Source organism: Oryctolagus cuniculus, chromosome 16 (assembly GCF_051225735.1).
Source record: "Oryctolagus cuniculus isolate XC-2025 breed Fujian yellow rabbit chromosome 16, ASM5122573v1, whole genome shotgun sequence".
NCBI lineage: Eukaryota > Metazoa > Chordata > Mammalia > Lagomorpha > Leporidae > Oryctolagus > Oryctolagus cuniculus.
This window is the reverse complement of record NC_142882.1, coordinates 92802035-92817083: the sequence shown is the minus strand read 5'-3', so window position 1 is coordinate 92817083 and position 15049 is coordinate 92802035.

The following is a 15049-nucleotide window of genomic DNA, read 5'->3' as shown; positions in this document are numbered from 1 at the left end:
GTCCCAAGAAGCACCAGCAGCCCAAGGCATTGGCTCGCAGTGCTAGAAGTGGAAGCTCAAGCTTGGTGGGGGGGTGACCTGGCCTCCGCAGACCTGCTGTGTCACACAAGGCTGGCCTCTGTGTGCAGTGGGTGGAGCAGGAGCTACCCCAGGCCACCAGTCTTGTTGGGTTAAGGCTCCACTTCTGTGAATTACACTTGATTGCTTAAGCCCTTCCTTCCAAATACTGGGAGTCCCGAGAAAGTTCCGGAAAACGTGGACTAAGAAAAACTATGCATGGATTTCGAAATTTCTCACATGAAATAAACTTTCCTTTGAATTCAACTTTCCACAAACTTCTCAAAGTGCCCCCATGCACTCTCAGTGGGGATTAGGGCTTCCACTTAGTAATCGAGTCCCTGGCGTTAGGTCACAGTAGAAATGAACTTTAGTGCAATCCTTGCTTTATACAGCAAAGTGTCCATCTACTTACGTAAGCTTGCATCTGAATCATTTTAAGAAGAGACTCTGGAACTTTGTCCATCAGATTTAATGACGGTTATTTCCAAAGGTGAGATTATTTTCGTGTTCCTTTTTATTTTCCTCTCTGCGTGCTTACTTTCTCTTTGTGCTGATTCAGTTCTTTCAAATTAGGAAGCAACGAAAACAAATTGCAAATGTCAAGAAGGCAGAAGTGTCGGTTCTCAAAATAACGGTGAAGCTCCGTTTTGTTACCACAAGCTGAGTTTCTCACGTGCTAGGCTTTGGGGGAAAACTCAAAGGTTTGTTCTCATAGAACGTATGGAAGGTGAGACAGAAAGCAGTAATGATGAAAAGCCAGCAAAATACTGGTGAACTAAGGAACAGGGCGGGTGGTGGTCCATAGAAGCAGACTCGCTCTGTGGGATGAGACGCACACTGAAGCTGGGATAACACCACCCCTGCGACAGCTCTGCCGGGACAACCAGAGAAAAGGGTCGTCCGTGGCGGGAGGAAACCACACTGGACACAGCCTGTGCTAACACCCTGAGCCCTAGAGCAGGTCTGAAGGCCTGAGGATGAAAGTGCTTTTGGGATGATGCAATGCTGAGGATAGGTAGGAGATACCACTTTGTAAGAAAAGTGGAAAGAAATCCTGGCTTTACAATAAAATGAAGAGGAAACCATTGAAGTATGTTAAACAGCAGATGGTCAGCTAGCTAAACCAGAGGACTTCAAAAAGTTCATGGAAATAGAATTAAAAGAGAAGTTTATTTTGGTACAAAAATGCAATTCATGCATCCAAGGCGTGTTCAAGTGGTTCATGGAAAAAGCACACTCTGGAAAACTTACATGGATTTCAAAATCAAGCATCTTTTAACTGCATTTTCTGTGTGATTTTGAAGTGCCCTTGTGTGAATGATGAATTGCAGAACTTGAGAACAGAAACCAAGGTCAGTCTTGAGGCTGCCATGGGTCTCCAGGGGAGACCAGCACAAAGGCCAGGTGGATTTGTTGGAGAAGACAGACGTGTGTGAGAGACGCCTGAGATGGAATTACCTGTAAGGTAGAGAAGAAAAGAAGGAGCAGGATTCTTCCACCAGTTTCCTGTCTCATAAGTTGGATAGTGACACCAGCTACGGGGCTGAGTCACAAAAGTTATCTTGCAGGGAATCATGTAAAAACAAGAAATTTAGAGAAACTCATGATACAGAGGAGTTGAAGAGAGTCGGAAACTTAGGGAAATGTCGCTCCCCGTCTTCGTGGAGGAACGACACAGGACCCTGCGCTGTTCTTTCGTCTGCTCGGCCCTCCCCGGGTTTGCTGCTGGTTCTTCCCGGGTTGGCTACCATCCCTTCCACCTCCGTGGAAGGGTGGTTCCCCCTAGCCACTTTCCCCACTTCCGCGGGGGAGCGGCACACCGCCGGCCGGCTCTCTCGGGGGCTGCACAGGTGTTCCTTCAGATAGATGTTCCTGGTGCATGTTGTCTCTCTCCTCCTTTATAGTCCTCTTCCACCAATCCCAACTCGGCTGCCCACACGCCGAGTACGCTGCTCTCCTCCAATCAGGAGCAGGATCAGCTCCTGGAGGTCATCACTCAAGTTGGCAAGAGGCAGCTGCATAGAAGCTGTTTCCTCCTCTCCCAGCGCCATATTGTGGGAGAGCAGATGCATAGAATAAGTCTTAATTCCAGTAACTCAGTCCAGTCCGGATTGCTCCCCACAGGGAAATCCCAGCCCATTGCAAGGATTTCAGACAAGGGAAGGAATGCGAGAAGCTGATTCCCAGCGAGGTCTGACTCTTCCTCGTCCCGCGTGTCCGCTTCCCCGTTCTCTTTGATGAGAAGGAGGGCATTGTGGACTCCTCCGGAAGCAGTCGCTCACAAGATTTTCCTGCTACCACTTCACCATTTGACAGAATCACCCAGGGCGGAGGCTCATGGGATTTTCCTGTAGCTACTGTTTTGCTGATGGCACCAGCAAGTCCTTGTCCAGGAGTATCCCATCGGCCCACACCTCCCAGCAAATATTAGCAATGACACTGAGAAGCACAAGGGCTGCACTCAGCTTCACTCACTGTCCCTGGAATGTGAAGTGGAAGTCCATTCACTCACGAAGACTCGGTTATGCCACGATGCGCTGTAAGACAGAGCTCTCTGCCTCCCTGACAGTCTCTGGCGATGACAGTGCCATTTCAGCTTTTGGGAAGTCCCAGTCTCCCCCAGGCACAGGATTCCTGACCGTCAGAGCCTGTTGCTGGACGACAGCAAGGTCTAGAAGTGATGAGTGTAAAACAGAGCCACATCTTCTCCCAGAGAGCTTTCTCTGGGAGTGCATTTGGCAATATTTACAAAGAGCAATAAAATTATTATAGTTTTGCCCTAATGACATCACCACTAGAAAGCATGACTAATAGTGATCAGATCTGCACAAGACTGATATTCAATGATATTTGTCACCATTTTCTTGTATTAGCTCAATTATGCAAATGAAATGATGCAATTTACCAAAAGGCTTAAATATTGCCTGCAAAGTATGATCTCAACTTTATAATAAAATAAATAGATGCCTAAACATGCATAAAATAGGAAATGTGTCAAAATGTTGAAATGGATTAAAATGTTGGCACTGGTCTAGAATTCCGTGAGATTTATTTTCTGTCCAGTAGCTGCTTCCTGCCCAGCTCTCAGTAAGTGGCCCTGTTATTCCACATTAAGGAGTCTCAGTGGCGTGCAGAGTAACGTGTGGTAAGAATGTGGACACGTGAAAGGAATCAGAACCGGGCCGTGGCACTCATGTTGAAGACCCCACCCCAGGATGCCCTGGAGCAACCGCGTGGGCCGCAGGAAGTGAGACGCGGACAAGGGCTCTGCCTTTGGCAGACAGTGCCGAGTTCCTGAACCTTCACAAGGGAGCAGGTGTCTGATGAGACTCAGGTCCCGAACCCTGCGTGTGCCAGGTTGATGCAGAAGTGCCTCCTCCTTGGACTTCCTGAAGACTTCTCTCTCATTCTTTCTGCCAGTTTCCAGCCAGGAAAACCCACTAATTCTGCCCTGAAGGATCAATTCTCACTCGCAATTTTTGGTTTTGGTTTTTCCGTTCCATTCTTTTCCTTCCTTTGCACTTAATTATTACATGCGATTCAGGAACAGCCTGTAGGACGCTGAGGGACTTGTTTCGTGCACTGTTTACTAATTAGTGGACGTGGTTTCATGTGTAGAACATAGTTCCTGTGTCATACTGTTGTTGATGCCTCTTGGTAGCCTGAGGTGGGGGTCAGTGTTCAGCTTCCTCCACTGTTTTGGCATCAGGGCACAATGCCCACATGCCCAGGTCCCCACACAAGTGCCTGTTCTCCCTGGAGTGGGCTGCCTGGGCTCAGCTCAGCCCTTGGAAAGCCGAGGGAGGGAGTCAGCACCTCCAGAGACGCTACTGCTTGATGGATGACGAATTCTAGCTCCTAGGAATTCCCAGACGCTTGAGTTTTTTGGTAGAAATGCATTCCGAGTGAAATACCATCCAGTCCACCCAAACCCTGCTGAACTGCAGTAGTTGTTGCTGCTACCAAGAGCACATTTTCAATGGTCAGGGAGAACTATTTGATTTTATTTTTTAGATTTATTTATTTATTTGAAAGGCAGAGTTACACAGAGAGAGAAGGAGAGGCAGAGAGAGAGAGAGAGGTCTCCCACCCATGGTTCACTCCCCAGTTGGCTGCAATGGCCAGAGCTGTGGTCAGCTGGCTGTGTTTTCAAACCCTCCCTGGACAGAAGACGGCGGTCACCTTGGAGGGCGCACCTCTCGGGCAAACATAGCACTGAACTCTCCCGAGGGACCTTACGGAGACAGCACGTGTGGATGGGAAGAGGCCGACTAAGCATTCAACAACCACGCGTGATCAGCATGAGCATATGCACGATGCTTTCCCTGGGAAAAGCTGTGTCCAGTACGGACTCCATTCTCATGGTCAGGACTGAAACCCTTCTGTGCACCTCGCACTGCGGGGGCCGTGTTCCTGTGCCGCTCGATTTCTTATTTATTTCCAGTGCAGAGTGAAAGAGCACCCCCTGGGCTGGGGCCGCCCGCTCCTCCCAGGGCGGTAAGGCAGCGGGTTCCCACACGAGAGTCTGAGCTGAAGGAAGCGAGACAAGGTGCCCGGATCCGCTCAGAGGCCTGGAAAGGGAGCTTCCCTGGAAAGGTAATGGCGTTCGGGGGGGTGATATTTGGAGGGACCCATTCGTGGCGTGGCCACCTCCGTGCCCCCCACCCCAGCGCTTCCAAGAGCTGCCGCCTGGCCCTGGGAGGCTGCTGATGAAATGTCAAGTGTCCTCATCAGCGAGGAGAGCATCGGATCAGCACCTCATCTGCAGGGGCCCAGAGCAGGTGCTGCAGGCTGAGTGCATCCGAAAGGCCGCGCATTGCAAATGAAGCCTCCAGGAGGTTAAAACGGGAGGCTGTTCAGCGAGTCTGAGGAACCTAACGGCAATGATAATTCAGAAACAATTAATAATGCATGTGCTTCGTGCAGAATCTCACTAGTCCGCTGGTGAAGCGAACGTTTCATTCCTGGTCTTCTCCCCGCTTCCCTAAAGTATAAGCAGTACCTACAACACACATGCGATAGATCATTGCTGTGTGTTCTTTCCAACCGGGAACGGGTACCACATAAGTCACTTGAAATGGCACGGAATGGTGCCACATCTTCAGCCACTTTTTTATCGGAATAAAATTTCTATTATAATGACATAGAAATAATGACATAAGCATGTGTTAATAAGACTGATGTTTTGGGGAAGTGTCATCTAATATTGTAGTCAGTAAAACACACTCCATAGAGCACTGAATTTAATTGAAATCAGAAGGACTTGAATTCTGATTGCAAACTCTCATCTAGAAGGCTCAATTTTGTATTTCTGTGCCAAAACCTAATCACAGTATTTAGCATGATTTTAGTTTCCATGCGCTGCAACTCTGCAGTCGTAATAGTGGTTTCTACTTGCAGTAGAAATAACACTCTTCATAATCAAGATTCTTTTGTATCCCATTGTAGTTGCCTGTAGGCTACATCCGGTTGCGAAGGCAGGTAAACTTCTTTAGCTGCAAGAATTCGATGAATTAAACTGTTAGAGATGATGATGGGGATGAAACTGTCCCTGTTGAGATCCAGTGTGCACCAGTTTTCCCATTAGGAAAACAGCCACGCCGCGTGAGGAGCTCCTGGAGGAGAACTTGTTATATAAAATAAAGTTTTACAAAACTGTTTTACAGCAGTGCTGATACACACAACAGTTCCTACTTTTTTTCTTTCTTCTTCCTTTGTTTGTTTTGAATTTTAGCTCCCACATAAAGAGAGAACATATGGTATTCACCTTTCTGGTCCTCCAGTGACGTCCATTTTCCTGCAAAGGTAGGATTTCTCTCTTTTTTAAACCTGGAGAAGAATTGTAAACACGTGGGTCATTCCTGAGACGCACTGGTGTGGGGCAGAGGGATCTGCCTTCCAGCGGTTCTGCGGCTCAGGCAGCGAGCAGGGCCTGCACCGGGACTGCACCCTTGGCCCTGCAGCTGGAGAGAGCGCCCACGCACACATGGCTGCTCAGCTGTGCAAGCCACCATTCCAGAGCCTGCCTGTGACACGTTACTCCTCAGGAGCTCTGCGACCTTCCCTGGGGGCGTGAAGGGCACGGTGACACTTGTGAGCATTCAGGGCGTGTGAATCTGCTGTGTGGGAGACAGTGGTAGACACAGAAACACAAACACACGCAGAGTAGGGATATCAGGAGCTCTGCGACCTTCCCTGGGGGCGTGAAGGGCACGGTGACACTTGTGAGCATTCAGGGCGTGTGAATCACAAACACACGCAGAGTAGGGAGAGAACAGGCAACAGACGATGGAAAGGTATGGATGACAGGGAGCTGATAGGTAGGTAGATGATGGCTAGACAGACAGACAGACAGTCAAACTGCCTTGTTGAAACCACACATGGAGAAGCAGCTATTTTTCTGGAAGTTTTTTACTTACTGCTCCTCATTTTTATTATTACTTGGTAATTACTCTTAAAGAAATCTACATTTTTATGAAGCCCCGAGTTTCATGAGAAAGTACTGCCAAGTAGGCAATAGGCTAGGAAAATGATCACAATAATACATTCTGGATTCTGTGGCGAAGTGAATCCATTTTCTCCTGGTTCTGCAGGGCTGCGAAGGAGTGGCTGTCACTTGGAGCAGCCGTCACGAGGTGGAGGAGCTCCGACTGTGGGCCCGAAGGGCGGGGGTGTGTGGATGGTGCGGAGCGCGCTCATCCGCTGCTGGCATGGGAAGAGGCCGCCCTGGGACAAGGGTCACCACAGCACCATGTGCCCGGCGCAGGCCCTCTTCCCCAGGGCCCCCGCCCGCCTCCCGTGCAGCCCTGCTCCGGGATCCCAGGCGTGGCTGCCTCTCTGCCGACTTTCCTTCAGGCTCCTTGGAGCTCCTTGGTCTCTCTTCTTATTTTAGTTTCATGTGATTTTGTTCTTGACTCAAGCCTTCTTTTGCCAACAAAGAATAATTAGAGTTACTGAATTTTTCATTAATTTTCAACTATTATTAAAATTAAAAATTTGGGGCCAGCGCTGTGGCATAGCGGGTAAAGCCACCTCCTGCAGCACCAGCATCCCATATGGACGCTGGTTTGAGTCCCAGCTGCTCCACTTCTGATCCAGCTCTCTGCTGTGGCCTGGGAAAGCAGTAGAAGATGGCCCATGTCCTTGGGCCCCTGCACCCACATGGGAGACCCGGAAGAAGCTCCTGGCTCCTGGCTTCAGATCAGCGCAGCTCCAGCCATTGCAGCCATTTGGGGAGTGGACCAGCAGATAGAAGACCCCCCACCCCGCCTCTCTGTAATTCTGCCTTTCAGATAAATAAATAAATAAATAAATCTTAAAAAATTTAAAAATTAAAGATCTTGCAGGCTTTAAAGGTCAAATTTTGAAACTGGACTTTTTTTTTTCAAATCCAGGGTATAAAGTGAAATCACTGTTACTTGCACTGGTGTAGGTCAGTTAACCTAACTGGAACAGATTAAGTGCCTTTTAAACTCTTTTAAGACCCAGTTAATTAAATTTTCTATATTCAATTATATTTAAGAATTTAGGTAATATTACTAATAGCGATTTCACATTTCTGGAAAATAAAATCTACACACTTAGCCACAGAGCTCATCAGAAGCCCTTAAACAATTTTGGAGATGTAACCTACAAAATTTAAAATTCAACATTATGCTAAATTTCACAATACAATAATGCATTTAATCATATTGTCTTACATTTTGCGACATAAAATTAAAGATTAACTTCTGAACTTAAATGCTAATTCATTTAAAATTTGGAAACATAAGTGTATGTGTGCTAAAACATACAGGGGTGGACACCGGGTGCAGCAGCTGAGCCACCCTTTGGGTGTCTGTGTCCCGCGTCTGAGTGCCTGGGTTAGAGCCGCCTCCAGTGTCCAGCCCAGCTTCCTTGAGGCACACCAGGCCGGCCACAGCGGTCGGCTCAAGTTCGTGGGTTCCCAGCACCCGCGTGGGCCACTCAGACTGAATTCCCAGCTCCTGGCTTCAGCCTGCCCATCCTTGGCTGTTGAGCCTTTTAGAGAGTGAGCGAGAAAACAGATCTTTCTGTCAATTTCTCTGCGTCTCTCTCTCTACTTCTCTGCTTTTCAAATGAAATGAAAATAAATATATGTTTAAAAAAAAGGAACCCTCACCCTCTGTACTGAAATCCTCCTGTGGGCCCACTGAGGCTGCTGAGGTCTAACGTTTTTCAAAAAAAATTAAAATTCAAAGAAATTACAATAAAATGTACAGCTCAAATGGTTTATTTCAGTCAATTTTTCATGAGTGTAATGCACACCTCAAACAAAATGTAGAACATTTTCATAACCCCAGAAAGTTGCCTGTGTTCAGACACCTGGAGAAACAAATATTCAGTCAACATTAATCAAAAATCTACAGCATATCACTGCTGTGGTTTTGCTAGTTTTTGTTAAATCTGAACTCATTATCAGACCCTGAAAAACAGCCTATTCTGCAGCAACATTGCTCAAGGCAATCCTGCCCCGCAGGGGAGGTGGTGGGTGTGGGGACACCTGGGAGGACACTCAGGGCACCGGGCCCAAACGTCCCACAGTGCACTGGGCTCCTCCTCTACCCCAAGAGCTCCCCAGCCAGAGTCCCTGGTGCTGAACACGGGTGCTCCAGCCCAGAGTCCCTGGTGCTGAACACGGTGCACCAGCCCAGAGTCCCTGGTGCTGAACACGGTGCACCAGCCCAGAGTCCCTGGTGCTGAACACGGGTCCTCCAGCCCAGAGTCCCTGGTGCTGAACACGGGTGCTCCAGCCCAGAGTCCCTGGTGCTGAACACGGTGCTCCAGCCCAGAGTCCCTGGTGCTGAACACGGGTGCTTCAGCCCAGAGGGCCTGGATGGGTCCTTGTCCAGCCGGAATGTGCTTGCTCGCTCGTCAGAGACACGACCTGGGACACACCTAAGAGCCGAGGCTGTCCGGCAGGATGCTTTGTATCAACCTCAGAAGGAAATGGGTGGCCCTGGTGCAACATCGCTTCACCTACAGGAAACCCCTCCTCACTGCTGTGCGCGTGTAACTGGGCTGGTTCTGAAAACACGCAGCCGGAGATCAAGACCTACCACAGTCACTAAAGCTGTACTCAGAACTATCCCCTGCCTCTCACACTGGGAAGACACCTTTATGATCCCCTCTCTTATCCTGAGTGAATTTCAAGTGTGTCTTTTGGATCATAATTCCAAAATCGTTATCACAACTCTTCCTGGATAATTTAATTTGTTCCTATTTTTGAAAAACATTTATAGCTTCACCATCACTTCCCTTTCCAGCGTTTTACTTCTTGACTATTCCATATTTTCCTAAAACTGCAAACGTCAAAAGCATAGATCCCAGTCACCCCTCAATAATGTTTCAATGCACAAAATATACCAAGCTCTGGGTGCCTTTTATCTCTCAAATCCATGCATGTTTCTCTGTCTCTCACTAATTATCTCCACCCTCTTCCAGACCACAAGCTGGTAAACCACTTTTCCAAACTGAAAATGATAATAATTTAATGAACACCCTCAAATCCATCACCAAAACTTGAATGTACCACATTTCTTGTGTTTATTTCTGCAATATTTTTAAGATGAACATCAACACATTCCATCCCTAAAACTGTCAGTGTTTCTAAAAATTAAGAACCTTTTCTTATACAATAAACTTAATAACATAAAGAATAATGTCATAGAAAAATATCTTGTGTCTGTAATCTTATTCCCACTGTTTCATTTGCTCAATTGCCTGAAAAGTAAGCTTGCGAATGTGCAAAATGCATGTTTGATTCAAGAATTCTGGATTAGCTATCGCCACATACTGGAAACTCGCAGGTGCTCTGTAGCACCGAGACATGAAGTCTGCTTCTCAGTACTGCCTTAGTCAGGCCCTGCGGCCTGGCCGTGCTGCGCAGGCCGGTCGGGCTCCTGGACGTACTGATCAGCAGGCTTGCCGAGGCAGCCGAGTGGCTGGACCTTCTCTCATGGGGCCTGTCTCACACAGCTCTTTGGCATGTTCACTGCCATGTCTCACTCCTCAGTTTTGTCCGAAACACAAGGGTAAAATAAGTGACACATACGGCTTCTTAAGGCCTGGTTTCAGAAACCGGTCCAGCTGTAATCCCCACTTCGCGCTATTGGCACTGGTCGCGTGGCGGTTCCAGGGTGGAGTGAGGGGCACTGTGACGGCACCTGGCAGATGGCACGGACCCGGAAGGTGGAGCCACAGAGCCAGTCCTGCCGGCCACCTCATGGGCTTCCCACTGTCCTCAGGCCACACCCAGAGTCTCCTCGGCGCCAAAACAGAACTAGAGCTTTTCCTTCAAAATTCCCGTACATAATTTGATACTGTCCTAACACAGTTACTGGCTAGTCAGCTTTTGCTCTTTGAGGAAATTAAACTTGTATATCCTCATATAATTAAAGTTTTTAACCTAACTGTAAGGAAATAGACTATGAAATAAATGCAAACAGCATTATTTGCATGAATTAATAAAATTCGTCCCAATCACTGAAGAGACAGGGGAGTTTGAGTGCCTTCAACTAACACTCTAGTGATCAATATTCATAAACCAACTTATAATCAACTTTTAAAATTAATTTTTCACCTCAATGGTATTTGCTTAATTGGAAAGAAATTCACAACTCTCCAAGAGAAAAACATGCATATTTGTCAGGAGACACCAATAACCATTAAAAACAGCTCTCAAGTTTCAGTAGGTACAATTTCCTGCTCACTTAGAGACCAGCAAGAGGAAGTACAGCTGTGCGACCGGCGTTTCTTCCGTGTCAGGAATTCGGAAGCCGGGCTCCTCTTACTTTGTGGGGATAACAGCTTGGTCTGCAGCATCAACCTCACAGACCCTGGAGACCCCGCTCGACTTTCTGAGATAAACATCCGTTGGCCACAATTAAGCACAAGGGCTCACCTGCTTGCAAGAAGACCGGGAGACAAGTGAGACACAAGAATATGGCGCTGGTATTCGCAAGTCAGGTGCGTACATTTGAAACCCAGGCCCTTCTGGAAGCTGATGTATGTTAGCAAAGTCAAAACTGGGAATGGGTTTCATCACGCTTCACAGAGTTCTCTGAGCATGGCTCACTAACGTCCCCAATTATCCACTGGACTGGGCCTTTCCTTGACCACTTACTCAAGCTAAAGATGTGCAGCCTGCTGCCACCAGGGACCATTGCACAGGACGAAGCGTGGTGTAAACTGACACACACAGTCTCGCACTTGATGATACTTGCAATTCTGTGTGTGTGTGTATACGTCTCATGTGTTTGTCCAGCGCTTCATTGATGTGTTCTAATTTAATCATCATGGATAACTCACGGAAGAACTATTATTTCCATTTGGAACAGTTATCAGTTCTATCTGGAAGCGAGGGACTGGAGCGCCATCACCTGCTGGGGCAGATGGTCAGTGTGTGGACGAGAGGCTGTGAAGCTTCCCTTGGGCCTGGGTGCTGGAGGGGTGTCTGAGAGCCGGAGAGCCCGTGGACCTCCGGGTTACTAGAACAACCCTGTCGGTGAGGAAGTCAGGTGCACCCGTGGAAGCAAGGCTGTGCACCAGGACACAGCTCGAGCTGTTGTGTGAGGCCCCCGTGAACTCCTGCTTCTCATTGCCATTAGCCAAGGACCTCTCCTGCCCACACAAATCCCTCCAACCACTAATGAGACCCTGGTCATAAACATGCAGGCTCAACAGCCACACTTCCTCAAAGAAACCATGGCATATGGTAGCCATCGTGAACTCCTTACCAACACCACATACCTAAGAAAGTCGCAGTTGCTTTTTTTTTTTTAAGATTTATTTTATTTATTTGAAAGAGTTACAGATAGAGGTATAGACAGAGAGAGAGGTCTTCCATCCACTGGTTCACTCCCCAGATGGTTGCAGCAGCTGGAGCTGTGCCAATCCGAAGCCAGGAGCTTCTTCTGGGTCTCCCACATGGGTGCAGGGGTCCAAGGACTTGGCCATCACCCACTGCTTTCCCAGGCCACAGCAGAGAGCTGGATTGGAAGTGGATCAATTGTGTATGCTACAATAATCATTGCTCCGAGTTCTGGTGAGCCTAGAAGCCAGAGCAGGGTGTGATGGGGTGAGGCACGGCAGAGAAAGGATGTCCTGAATTAGCTGACAGTAGACCTTGACTCCTGCAAACACAATGTCACATCAACTGAATTAAATACGGTGACAAAACTAGCCAGCAAAGGATGAGCTCACTGTCTTGTGATAACAATTGCAGGAATCTGAGCATCCAGGAATCATCAATCATTATATACAATGAGCTCCTCCTCTCTGGGGAACTCATATTCTCTCTCTCTCTCTCTCTCTTCATGGCAGCTTCAAGAACCTCAACATTTCTCACAAGCTACCTTGAGCATCAAAATGTTTTCTTTTTATTTACTTACTTATGAGAGAGAGAGAAAGGAGAGAGAGAGAGAAACACGTCACCTCACCTAGCGGTTCACTCCTCAGTGCCTACAATGGCCTGGAACAATGAGGCTGAAGCTGGGAGCTGGGAACCCAATCCAGATCTACCACTGCGTTGGCAGGAACCCACCTGCTTCAATCAACACCGATGTTCCCCAGAGCTGCCATTAGCAAGAGCTGCTAAACACAAAACTGAGACTCGAACTAGGGCACACGGGAACCCGACAGGAGTGGGTGGCCCAACACGTGCCTCAACCGCTATGCCAAACGCCACGCCATGAAGTCTCACGTCTGTAGTCCTTTACTCCTTCCGTGAGAAGCAAGACTGGACCTTCCCCAATGCCCAAGCCAAGCATTTACTCACTTTAGAAGCAAGATTAGACTTTCCCCAATGCCCAAGCCAAGCATTTACTCACTTTAGAAGTAAGACTGGACCTTCCCCAATGCCCAAGCCAAGCATCTACTCACTTTAGAAGCAAGATCAGACCTTCCCCAATGCCGGAAGCCAAGCGTTACCTACTTTCATTCACCCCACTGTCATCAGAATTGCATACACATTTTCTTCTTCCGTGGGACACAGCTCTACAGACTTCCTTTGTACCTTCTGAAATGTGAGTCAAGGACCCATTTCCTCTGCCCCACGTGACTCTCTCGAGTGTTGTCCTTTGGCTGGCTCCGTGATGAATCTGAGACGTTTGAGATGACTAATCTTGTTTACTACAGATAATATAATCCCATAGTCAAAAAGGTAAATGCTATGCTTAGTATTTCTACTGTATTATTTCAAAGGTATTTTCACATTACCAAAAAGATAGACCGCACACCCCAAAATTAGTTTGCCAAAAATGGAAGATGCTGAAACAACTAACTACATTTTTCATAGAGATATCAAATTTTCTAGAAAGTTGTTTCATAATTTCAGCCAAAAAGTGGCACATTTTCCATGCCAAGGAGATGGAGCAGGCTTGCTGACTGCCCTGTTAGGAATGCCACCCTCTCCTGACTGCCCTGTTAGGAACGCCACCCTCTCCTGAGCACCCTTCCAACTCAGGCGCCAGGTGGAGGCCATTAGCAGAGTCTGACGGGTTCTGTGGTTCTAGAAGAGACAGGATCCGGGAAGTGACCATAGAAACAATGTTTTCATGTCAGTTGGTCAAATGTTGGTTACCTAGGTCACTTAACTAGTCATTGTTTGAGATTTATTTTTCTCATGTCAATTTTCACTTTTGAATTATGGAATAGTTTTTAGCATTTTTAAGTTGCCGTGTAACAATAACAATCCAGGAAGTTATTAACCTGCAGCCTGTGAATGTCCACGTGGAACGATGTCCCAGCTGTTACACTTGTCTGAAATGAAGGTGGACTTTCTCGAGTTCACATAGCTCTCTCTGTTGGTGAGGATTGCATCTGTGCATCCGTGTCATCATGACCACAGCGCTGGCAGACTTGAGGTGCTGCCGGCCATTCTGCTGAGATCAAACAGCAATGAGAACAGACGACGGGGAAGTGGAGCGAAGGTGGTCACTGTTAGAAAGCGGCCAGACACTCGATTGAATTTGTTTCTAGTGTTTTGTGGGAGGTGACAGCAGCAGATGATGGAATTGAATATTTAGATGAGGAGATTTCTATGCCATGTGTGCAAGGAACAGCTTGACTTCTTTTCCTTACTGCTCATAATAAAAGGTGAGAGGAGGTATAAAATTGAAGAGAGCACTAAGGTAAAAGGAATTAGAATCAAAAGACTTGAAAATTTATATGCCTATATATAAAGCAAAGAGATTTAAAACAAGAACAAGGAGGGAGAGTGGTGTGAAACCACACCGGTGATGTCAACTAGCCACTGCACTTGCTTAAGCAGATCATGTGTGAACCCCGTCGGCCACCATCTCACTCCTTAAAGAGACGGCACTGATGTCAGCCAGGTTAGCAGAAGCCAGGGGCACAGACGGTGCCACAACGGCAGACACAGACAGCTCAGTTCTCATCACAGCAGCAGCAGCCGCCGCTCTGGGACCACGTGCAGGAGTAGATGACCTTGCGGGTGATCCAGAGGTCTTTAGGGTGGGATCTCCCCTGTAGCCCTGGGGCAGGGCTGCTTCCACCTTGACTGCTAAGGACTGCAGAGAGCAGCAGAAGAAGGACTAGAAGGGAAGACTCACTGTTCCCACCTGGGCTGAAGCGCACGCTACTCATGGCTTCCACAGCAATGGCACAGACAGATCACGCAGGCTTGGTTCCGCTGTTGCCTTCCCAGACACAAGAGTCAGTCTGCTTTAAAGTGAGATCCTTGTTAAGTCAGGTTCCAGAATCACTTCGTGTTTAGAATTTGGATACATTCTGTCCTCCTGAGAACGTCCTCCCGTGTGGACTTGGTGAAAAGTCCGTTCTTTTCTTAATCGTGCGGCCTCTGACCACTTCCCAGATCGAAGCTTATCCTTTCTTACTGAGCTTCAAATGTTCTGGGATTAAAAGCCATTCTCTCCGGGGTGTGCGTGGAATGAACGCTATCCTGGCTGTTTCTCAAAATGTCTGCTGCCTGTCCATAGAGATCCTAATA